This window comes from Misgurnus anguillicaudatus, chromosome 21 (assembly GCF_027580225.2).
Source record: "Misgurnus anguillicaudatus chromosome 21, ASM2758022v2, whole genome shotgun sequence".
Taxonomy (NCBI): Eukaryota; Metazoa; Chordata; class Actinopteri; order Cypriniformes; family Cobitidae; genus Misgurnus; species Misgurnus anguillicaudatus.
Window position 1 is genome coordinate 64,595,417 of NC_073357.2, and position 10,391 is coordinate 64,605,807.

Consider the following 10,391-nt stretch of genomic DNA (forward strand, 5'->3'; position numbering starts at 1 on the left):
ATTTTTGGGTTAACGATCCCTTTAATTCAACTGCCTATATTAAGTGATGCATGAATTTGCCCCAAAAAGCCTGAAACAATTTGGGAAGTTTTTTGTTTTTGTGATACCCTGTCCATGCACAGTTGTGCAGTGTTCGTCTGTGCCCCCTTCAGCAAAGACCTGTGACGCATGTAAGGCAGTCCTCCCTGCAATTTATACTTAATTTGAATGCATTTATGGGTCTGAATCATTAAATTGATTCAGTGGGACCTTCCTTAATTACAGGTGGGAACAGAGGGATGACATCAGACATTAAGAGTAACGTGAAGTGGGCGCTCCACATGACTAATCTTTCCATAAACGCTGAACTTTTCCAGCAATAACTAATTACAACCTTTGTCTCCTTCTCAGAAAGAGCGAGAGAACTTTCTATCTCATCATGTCTCGGGTGAGGAGCGTCTGGTTACTCTCGACCTTTGCCCCGAGGACCTGACCACAGCCGAGCAGGTGGGCCATGTCCACTCCGCCCTGAGGAGATGCGTGGAGCTTCTGGAGTGCCTGATCAGCCGGGAGGTGGAGGAAATGGGTGAAGAACTGGAAGGCGAGTACGAAACTCTTCGGAAGGCCGTGAAGGACCGACTCGGCCATCTCGTCCACAGTACCGGAGCTCTGCTGGAAAATGGAGAAGGTGGCTGTCCGCCTTCATCGGAAATAAAGTGTGCAGAGGTACTGTGACTGTCTCTGTGACCTGCTGGCAAACACCACACGCACGCTTTCGCCACACGTTATATAAAGGCTTTAGGAGGAGAAGTTTAATGTTCAACATGCAAAATTGATCAGGTGATCTTTGAAAGTACCGGTTCATGAAAATCATCTCATTATTTACTTGCCTGCGTTTCTTTACAAACCCATTTCATTTAGGCATTTACACATTGAATCAGACACATTGCTCGCCTCTCTCTCTCTCTCTGTATTTCTTTGCTACATTGTTTTGGTTGACTGCAGCTGACATAGAAGCAGAGATAAACATCAAACCTTTGGCAAGCATGCAGCACTAAATCCTAAATCCCTTTTCCAGTAAGCAACCGGCCTCTCCAAAAACCCCAACAGCAGTTGCATTGAGGCTACAGTAAAACTGTACAAATCGTTTCAGTGATTAACTTACAGTAAACTAAAAGATTACACTTCTTTTATTTTCCTATTAACTCTTTCCCTGACAGCATTTTGTCCAAAAGTTGCCAGCCAGCACCAGGATTTTTTACAAAAGTTTAATGCTTTAAATCTTCTTTAAATATATAAACATACAATAATTTAAAATGAAAGATCAGACCCTCTGCTTTTAAACAAACATACGTTTCATTCTGTCTTCATTTTTTCTCTTTTTATCACCTCTCAAATATGGGAAGGTTTCTTCAAAAATACAAACCAACTTCATCATCAGTCAATATAGGAGAAGACTCTCAGAGCTGTTATTTATTTAGCATTTACTAAAAGGGTGCCAATCATTGTGGCACACACATATTTAACAAAGATTAACTGACAAAACTCTGTTGTGTTTGCAATAGTTTGTTTTTAAATGAGAGTTTTTTTGTTAATATTTTGAGCAAAAAGCTGAAATAATTGCACTTTTGTTAGAGATCAGATTCAGATTGATGATCAAAACATACACAGAGTTTTTACTGTTTTTGGATCAGTGGATGCTTTAATGTTTTATAAGTTGGGTAAGAGCGACCCCTGGTGGATAATAGCGGAAATATGGATTGCTGTAAAACTCGTCATTAGCAAGGAAGTGTTTTCTCTTAATTGATGAGATAACTTGTCAGATAACTCATCAATGGCAGTGAAAGAGTTAAAACCATGCCATCAGAGATTTCTGTACAAAGATTTATTCATTGATATGTAACAAATTATCAAACAGATCAAACTTTCCAGCACCACACTTTCTTTTCCCTCAACATACTCCAATATACTCGACACACATAGATCAACACTCATATTGACACCCTTGGTAAATTTAAGCAAAAAAGGCTGTGAAAAAAAATTCTTTATTGTTTAACCTTTTGATCTTTTGCTCAAAATATTAACAAAAAACCTCTCAACTATTGCAAACCCTACTGGAAAATCCATCTAAGACCAACATAAGCTGTTAGCTGGTTTTAGCTGGTTTAAGGTGGCAGTAGCTGGTCTAAGCTGGTCCTCCAGCCTGAGCAGCTAAGTCCAGCTATAGACCAGCTTAAAGAGTGACCAAAACACAGCTAGACCAGCTTTCTACACCAGCAATACCAGCTAAAACCAAGCTGGGAGACCAGCTAAAACCAACTCACCAGCTTATGCTGGTCTTGGCTGGATTTTTCAGTGGGGAACACAACAGAGTTTTGTCAATTAATCTCTGTTAAATATGTGTGTGCCATAATGATTGGCACCCTTTTAGTAAATACTTGTGCTAAATAAATAAGAGCTCTAAGAGTCTTCTCCTATATTGACTGATGATGAGGTTGGCGAGGGATCTGAGATCATTCCTTCATGTCACACTAATAAAAGATGCAGTGAAGTAACTTTATTAATCACTTTTAGAGTGTCTTCTGCATGAGATGTGATGTAAAGAAATGAAGGTGTTGTTGAAATGAACTTTCCTGTGGATACAAACAAGCTTTTCTTGGATCTGGGTGAGGTGGTGTTAAGTAGCTTTATTTTAGTGCTCTCTAACACCCAAAACTGACCACAGCGTGGGTGTGTAAATGTTTGTATTTTTATCTAGAAGCTCCTCTGAATAAACACGGACGATGTTTTTATTTGGCTTGGCAGCTACATGTTTAGCAGTTATCATAACCTGTCAGTCTGTGTACACACATGAAGAGTAATGTGCATTGCTACTAAACAACTAAACCACAGTTTCATCCTCTAAAGATTCAAGCAGTGATGTTGATGTTGATGAATGTCAATAGTTTATATAAAATCTTCCTGCAGCTTTGCATTGGCAGTGCAAAAAGTTACACATACTCACAAAATTGTAGGTCACTTCAGGTAAAAGTGTCAGCCAATTAAATGTAAACAATGTTTCTATGTAAATGTTCAATTATGGAAAGGTTTCACAGCGGATCATCACAACTGTTCAACATCAAGTCTTATCTAACTGAACATGATGCACATTTCATGTCCAGGTCTTGGTTATTTCTAGACTCTATTGCAGTGCAGTGTTTCCATTAAAACCAAGTTTAATTCACTGCTACTCGCTTTCAGCTCTGTCATGACTAACCTCCAATCCCTCTCACGCATCGACTACATCACATGTTCTGTCTCTCCCTATTCGGGCTGTCTCTCTAATGATCGGTGAAACTTTGTACAATACAATACAAGTTTATTGATATAGCACATTTAAAAACAACAAGAGTTGACCAAAGTGCTTTACAAGGTTAAAAGAGACTAGACAAGAATAACACCAAAAACTAAAGAAACAAATAAAACAAAGATAAAAAATAATAAATTAATTAACAAATCTAGTAACAAAAGATAATGATACCAATATGAGTCAAATGATATTGAAAGCCGTGGAGAAAATTAAGTTTTGACAGCAGATTTGAAAGTTGGCAAAGTTTGGGAGGATCTGATGTAGGCTGGAAGGCTATTCCATAACTGACCACAAAAGGGTGATCACCTCTATTTGGGGCTTGTAACCCGAGAGTTGTCGGTTTGAGGCTCATGGTCGGTGGGTTTAGACTGTGGTGTTTGATCGAGGCACCTTAAACCTAATCTCTCCCGGGTGCTGGTATAGCTGCCCACTGCTCCAGTTGTGTGTGTGTGTGTGTGTGTGTGTGTGTGTGTGTGTGTGTGTGTGTGTGTGTGTGTGCATTCACTACTAGGATGGGTTAAATGCAGAGGTCACATTTCAAGCATGCATTGCATACTTGACAAGCTTGTCACTTTATTACTTTAATGGACCTCAACAGTTTACAGTTTCAATGCAGAGCGTCAAAGGGCTCTGAAGGATCCCAACGAGAGTGTTATTTAACAAAACCATTGTCATTTTCAGCAAAAAAAAGCACTTTTAATCCACAACTTCTTACGCATTTAAATGCGGGAGTGAATCCCCTAAATGTTCGTTTCATGTCTGTACGGAACTCACGGAAGACTCACTCCTGAAAATGTGATGATTGACAACTAGATAACCATAGCACTCACAGCTTTGACCAAAATAATTTAACAGCGCTATGTTTTGCAATAATCCTCCATCTTGGCGTTGTGTATTGTACGCTTTTGTGAGGCTGCTTCACAGTGCGCTTTCTTGTAGTGTTGCCAGGCCCTCTTCTTTTTTGTACCTACATACCATTTTGGCGCATAAATGTTTATGGCTTTTGGCTCATGAAGCAATCAAGATTTTGGTGTTAATAAAGTGTGAAGGTGCCGGTCCCAATATTTTGATCTTTGAGGTAAAGCATTTGGATTTATTTTTCTTTGCTGTTCTTTTTGCGCAAGATCTGGCAACAGTCAGCAAACGCTCGTTCCTCTGTCATTTTTTTTCTAGGCACCGCCATACAGAAGACTTTTTCCCTTTCTAGGCATTTATTTTTTCAGAAGAAAGACCTGTCATGTCTATGATGCACGTTTAAACACTTTATTAACTAGTTGTTCAGTTCGGTTATGTACACACTATGCAGAAGTTCTGTTAATGCAGTTGTCACCACCTGTATTTTGCAGGAGTTCATTCGTTTGTAGAATGCGGTTGTCAGTCCCGTAAATGACTGAAGTGTGTGTGTACAGACAGGATTAAGCATTAAAAGGTGAAGTGACAACCGAATTAATATGCAATGTGTACAGACCATAGAAGAATCATTTGAAGCTGCATTGAAACTGTAAACTGTTGAGGTCCACTTTATGGAGAAAAATCCTGGAATGTTTTCCCAAAAAAACGCCGGACGGTGGCAACATGTTTAATATTTACGATCAGAAATCCTGATGTGTGGGGGAAACCCTGAGGACAAACGCAGTCAAGACTCTGTTGAAAATCTGCTTGTGTGTAATGTAACTGAATACGAGTGGTTTTAAATGAATATAGGATTGTGGTTTTGTGAGTTCGTATGAAATGAAGAAGTTATAGAATATAGACGACGCTAAATATTCTCAATTCCTTTTTGAAAGAATTAAAACTACTCATCGGTCATTAGTTTTATTTCATGGCTGTAGACATCAGTGTTTAATTGATGCTCTCAATTCTGTGATTTACAGGGTGAGGATGAAGTGGAAGGCTCGGGTAGTTTCGCCTCTAAACTCTGGGCCTATCGAGTTTTGCTGGAGCTCATCCACTGGACAGATTCGGCTTCTCAGGCTCTTCATTTGTTCCACACTGAAATCCAAGGACAACAGCAAGAGCAGATACTGTAGAAACTCCACACATGACACCTTTACATCTGGACTGAACTGACTCTGAATCAGTTCAGTGTGGGATGAGGTTTCCTGCAGAAAACATGCACCCTAGATGTGATAATCCTAAAAATAATAACTAGAATCATGCATGCACTTATATCTAAAATAAATGAAAACATTTAGAAAAACTTCAGCTTAGGACAGAAAGGCTTGAGGAATTCATTAAGTGCAGTGCTTCTTTAACTGGGAGTCATGAGATGGTTAAGCTATAACCAACAGCACTACATTGTATAATTAAATATGTTTTTACACAACAAACTTCAATATTGGATGAAACGGGTCACATCACTTCAGGTTTGTGTGCTTCAATAATATAGAGATGTCTGAAGAAGACACCAAATATAAGCACAGCCAATGTTTACCACATATACAGATTGATAATTCAACTATAAAATATCAATTCTCTTTAACATTTGAATACTAAAACGAAATAAATGCAACAAAAATAAAAACATCAAACTCGGTAGTTAAATACTCATAACCGGCGCAACATCGTCAAATGTCTCTGAACAGATTCACATCCACTTTTGGGGTTACAGTATCAGATCAGGTCGAGGAAGTAGACTAACCTTATAACGTGCCAAAGAGTTGTGTGGTTTACTCTTCACAGACAGGCTGAACATTATTGAACAATATATATTAAACAAACCTTAAAACGTTTAAAAATATTTTAAAAGCTGTGTTTGATTTTTAATAGGTACTGTGATTATTGGGCATAGGATTTAATAAGCTTAGGGCTTCTACCTAACCCTTTTTTGAATGAGTTGAGCATTTTGGTAATTTGATATTTATTTGTGTTATTTTTCCTTTTTCTCAGTTCATAATAAATAAAATGAAAACATACAGTTTAAGTTATGTAAGCTTCCCACAACTCCAATATTTTACAACCTATCATGATCATTGTGTTATTTTAGATAAATAACTGCTGGTGTGTGTTATCAACTAGCCCAGGTTGCCTGCCATCGTCATCCATCATCTTGCTGAAAAATCATGAATTGCGTTTGATGCTTTTTAAAGCTAAACCAGGCTAGTTGTATAGCTGAACAGAAAAGTGCATGAAGTACTCTGAATATAAAGGCATCAAGATGTTTACTTCATATTTAAAAATCATTGATATCTCAGCTGTTGACTTGATGAGGTACAGTAGGGGTAAGTGAACAGGTAAGACGCCTCTGGCCACTGGGTATGGTTGTTAACTTATACCAGTTTGTTGCTGGGAGAATGAAGGAACATGTTTTTAAATTGACCAAATTAAGTTTGTGGATGTATCTTTCACGCTGTATGGCAGGCAGGGTGGACATATAATTACTTGACATGGTTAATCAGAGTGATTTCTGTAGTTATTCACGCGTGCTGGTTGTGTACGGATGTTGATTTGTGCCGCTATATTGTATGATCGTCTATGAGAAGTTTAGTTTATTAACATTGCCATCAGTTCATGCTGCTGTAAACATTTTCTCCACAAGCAGAAGCAATGAGACCTGTTTTCCAGTTTGTTTGTGTGACGATCAGCAAAAGCCCATTCAAAATGTAAGTTTAAAATTGTTTTGCTCATGAATTTTTGACATTGTTCAAAGTTTGACATTGTTTTGGTCATGAGAAGGGCTGCATGCCGAAAAGTTTAAGAATCAACGATTTGGTGTAAAACTTAATAGTCTGTTTAAAGATTTCTCCAGAAGTTTTCAGAATGTGACACAAACTTAGCAGGTTTCAAAGATATATATCAAAATCAATTATCTGCTGTCAAGTCTTAAATTTATTTAGAAGCAAAAGTGAAAGTTTTTTTTATGCTGTTTAAAAAAATAGGTATCTTTATAAAAAACAAACAAGATAGTGATTACAAAAACAATAAAATGTTTTGAAGTGAGGAAAATGTAAAGTGAAAAACTCTAACAATATCCTCTGGCCTTGTCCTTGACATCTCAAACAGTCACGCTTCACTGGACTAAAACAACTCGAGCTCATTTGTGAAATACATCACAGCTGTGTTTTCTAGTCACACACTTGTTAATGGCACACATTTAAAGGTGTATTGTGTTCATTTTAGGAAGATATCTTGATAGAAATTATCAGAGCTGTATAAAGACCTTAACATAAGAAGCTGTATTGTTTTTATTCTAAAATGAGCCGTTTTTATCACCAAAGGTCCCCTTACATGGAAGTAGCGGTCATGTTTCCCTAGAAGCCCTAAATGACCCTACGTTGTCTCAGACAACATGTTTGTCCTGTGGCAGCTAGCATTATGGGGATTTTTTGCGGACTAAATTGTGTTTGAATGATGTCACCGTTTTTACAATCACAAGTAGGAAACGCAATTGCAAATATAATTTGCAATTCCTTTTTAATTTAGTCCACAAAATCTCTCCATATACTTTAGCTTCTCATTGCGTTTTGAAATTGAGGTTGTTTGCAGTTTGCAATGTCACCACTAGATGCCAGTAAAGATCCATACTTTAACAAACCTTTCATAGATTTACACATGGGAATCAAAATAGATCTGAACTGAGGCCCTGTTTATTCCTGATATTAAGATGAGTTTTGCATTGGAGACTTAGAGATGCCAAGTTGCCCCTCCCAGCGTATAGTGTATTGATCAAGTTGTGTTACTGTGTATTAAACTGTTCTCACCATAAACATATTCATATTTATGCATTATTAACTCCATTCCAGCATCTATGACTAATATTCAATCTTCTGATAGCATTTAATGGGTTTGTGTGAGGCTGGCAAACACTGAAGTTTATGTTGTTTACTAAAACTTATTCTTTACCCCTACTTTCACAAAGTCTGGTATTTATAACCTATGAGTAGAAACAGGAGTGATGTTTGGCCCTAATTATCACACATACCTTAAAGGGTCATGAAACCCAACACTTTTTGGGGAGATGTTAACAGATATATATGTTACACAGTGCTTAAAACAGTAATAGCTGTCAAATATATATTACAATGTGTAAATTCTGCACTTTTGAGACCATTTCGTTCTTCCAGTTTCAAAAGTTAAGTTGAAGTCACATCATAATGAGTCATATGTGATGTATATTCTAGTGATTCAAGTATTCGTTAGCTTTATTAAACCGATACATAAGGGGTTTTCACAATTATTGGCAAAAACCCAAGAACATATATGATAGTAAAGAAATAAAGAGCTGAAGTAAACTAACACTCTTTAGTGTAGTAACTATGCTGATGTAGCATACTGCCTGTGATTTTACTGTGAATTACTCTAACAGCAGATAGATAAAGGCATTACTGAATAATGAAAATAACTTGTTTGTTTTCAAGAAGAAACAAAACCTTCAAGATTTATTATTTTTCATTGCAATATGTTTTATGTAAATATAACAGTGTGATATATTACTACCAGCAGCTACTGATAGCTAAATATTTAAATGCTGTGAAATGTTTAGTTTTATTTAAAGGTTTCTGCACTGATGTTTAATCTTAATGCAAATGTTACACATGTTGTTGGAATCATCTGTGACGCATGCACACTAACTTTACACTAATATATACACCGAAGCTGTAATCTTACACCGAAGGCTGATATCTTATCATGTGTATGCTTAAATTAATCAATAAATTAAAAGAATGAAATTTGAGGTGTGATTATTCTCTGAGGTGCTGGTGTGTGTGTTGTCTATTACATTATTAATAAAATTATATATATATATATATATATAGTACTTCCATTAAATATATTTAAGAATATGAGTTTAGCATTTCTTCGGCAAGCCAATTATACTTGAAACAAACAATGAAAATAAATCCTTAATTTTTCTTTCATTTAACCCCTTAACTGAGTTTACTTTAGTATTTAGCATGTACATTTTAATCTATCACAACAAAACTATATATCGTCTTACATTTTAGCAGTAATAACAATGCAGTGACAGTAATTTATTAATTTGTGACAAGAGTATGTAGCAAACCGTTGACACCTAGTGGCCATTGTTGTTAAAAACCTCTAAAAGTGTAACCTCAACTTTGGGATAATTTTATATATAAAACAAAATACTTTGTTGCATTATTTTTATTTATTACAACACTCTAAAAAAAAAAAGGTTCTATATAGCACCAAAAACTGTTGCTTTGGATCGTAACGATAGAAGAACCATTTTTAGTGCCATATAGCACCAGTGAAGAACCAGTGAAGAACCAGTGAAGCACCAGTGTAGAACCATATAGTGCTATGTAGAACCATATGTGGTGCTATATGGCCCCTTTATGGTTCTACACTGGTGCTTCACTGGTGCTTCACTGGTTCTTCACTGGTGCTTCACTGGTTCTTCACCGGTGCTATATGGCACTAAATGGTTCTTCTATCGTTACGATTGAAAGCAACAGTTTTGGTGCTATATAGAACCGTTTGTTTTTTTAGTGTGAATAAATGTAAACTGCTATAACTATTTTCACCTCCAGACACAACTTTAAAATGTCTTCTTTAAAACAAGACCAAGATTAGGCTACTAGACCAAACAAATGGCAAATGCTAGACCAAAAAAGTTATTAATTTGAAGGTGCACATCACCTTTTCCGCCCCCACACTCAAAAAGGGCTGTGCATTTTCTCGTCATGACTGGTTAACATTTATATGTATATATATATTATATATATATATATATATATATATATATATATATATATATATATATATATATATATATATATTCTGTTATTTATAAAGTTTCATGATTTAATAATAAAACTAAACGATATTATGATGGCTGAGCATCTTGTGTTGTTGGAGCCCATCTCATCATCCAGTCCACATGTATGAAACAGTTCTATTTCTCTTCCTTATGGTACATAAGGCATGGATGCCCTCTATGATATCCCCTCTTTTATTTATTTTGGCTGCGGATATGTTGTCTACTTTAGTTATTCATGATCAAACGGTACAAAAATTAAAAGTATTTGCTAAAAGTACAGCAATTAGTCAATTGGCAGACGATACTACACTGTTCTTAAAAAACAAAGACCAAATTCTT

General features: G+C 36.3%; 1 long non-coding RNA gene across 1 annotated transcript in view; it reads left to right on the plus strand.

The window, feature by feature from the left end:
- The window catches only part of LOC141353140 (uncharacterized), a 238,177-nt gene extending 229,180 nt beyond the window's left edge, over positions 1-8,997 (plus strand). The window contains exon 2 of the long non-coding RNA XR_012360150.1: positions 7,486-8,997. This is a non-coding gene — a long non-coding RNA (uncharacterized lncRNA). The remainder of the gene's footprint in view (positions 1-7,485) is intronic.
- Positions 8,998-10,391: the final 1,394 nt, after the last annotated feature.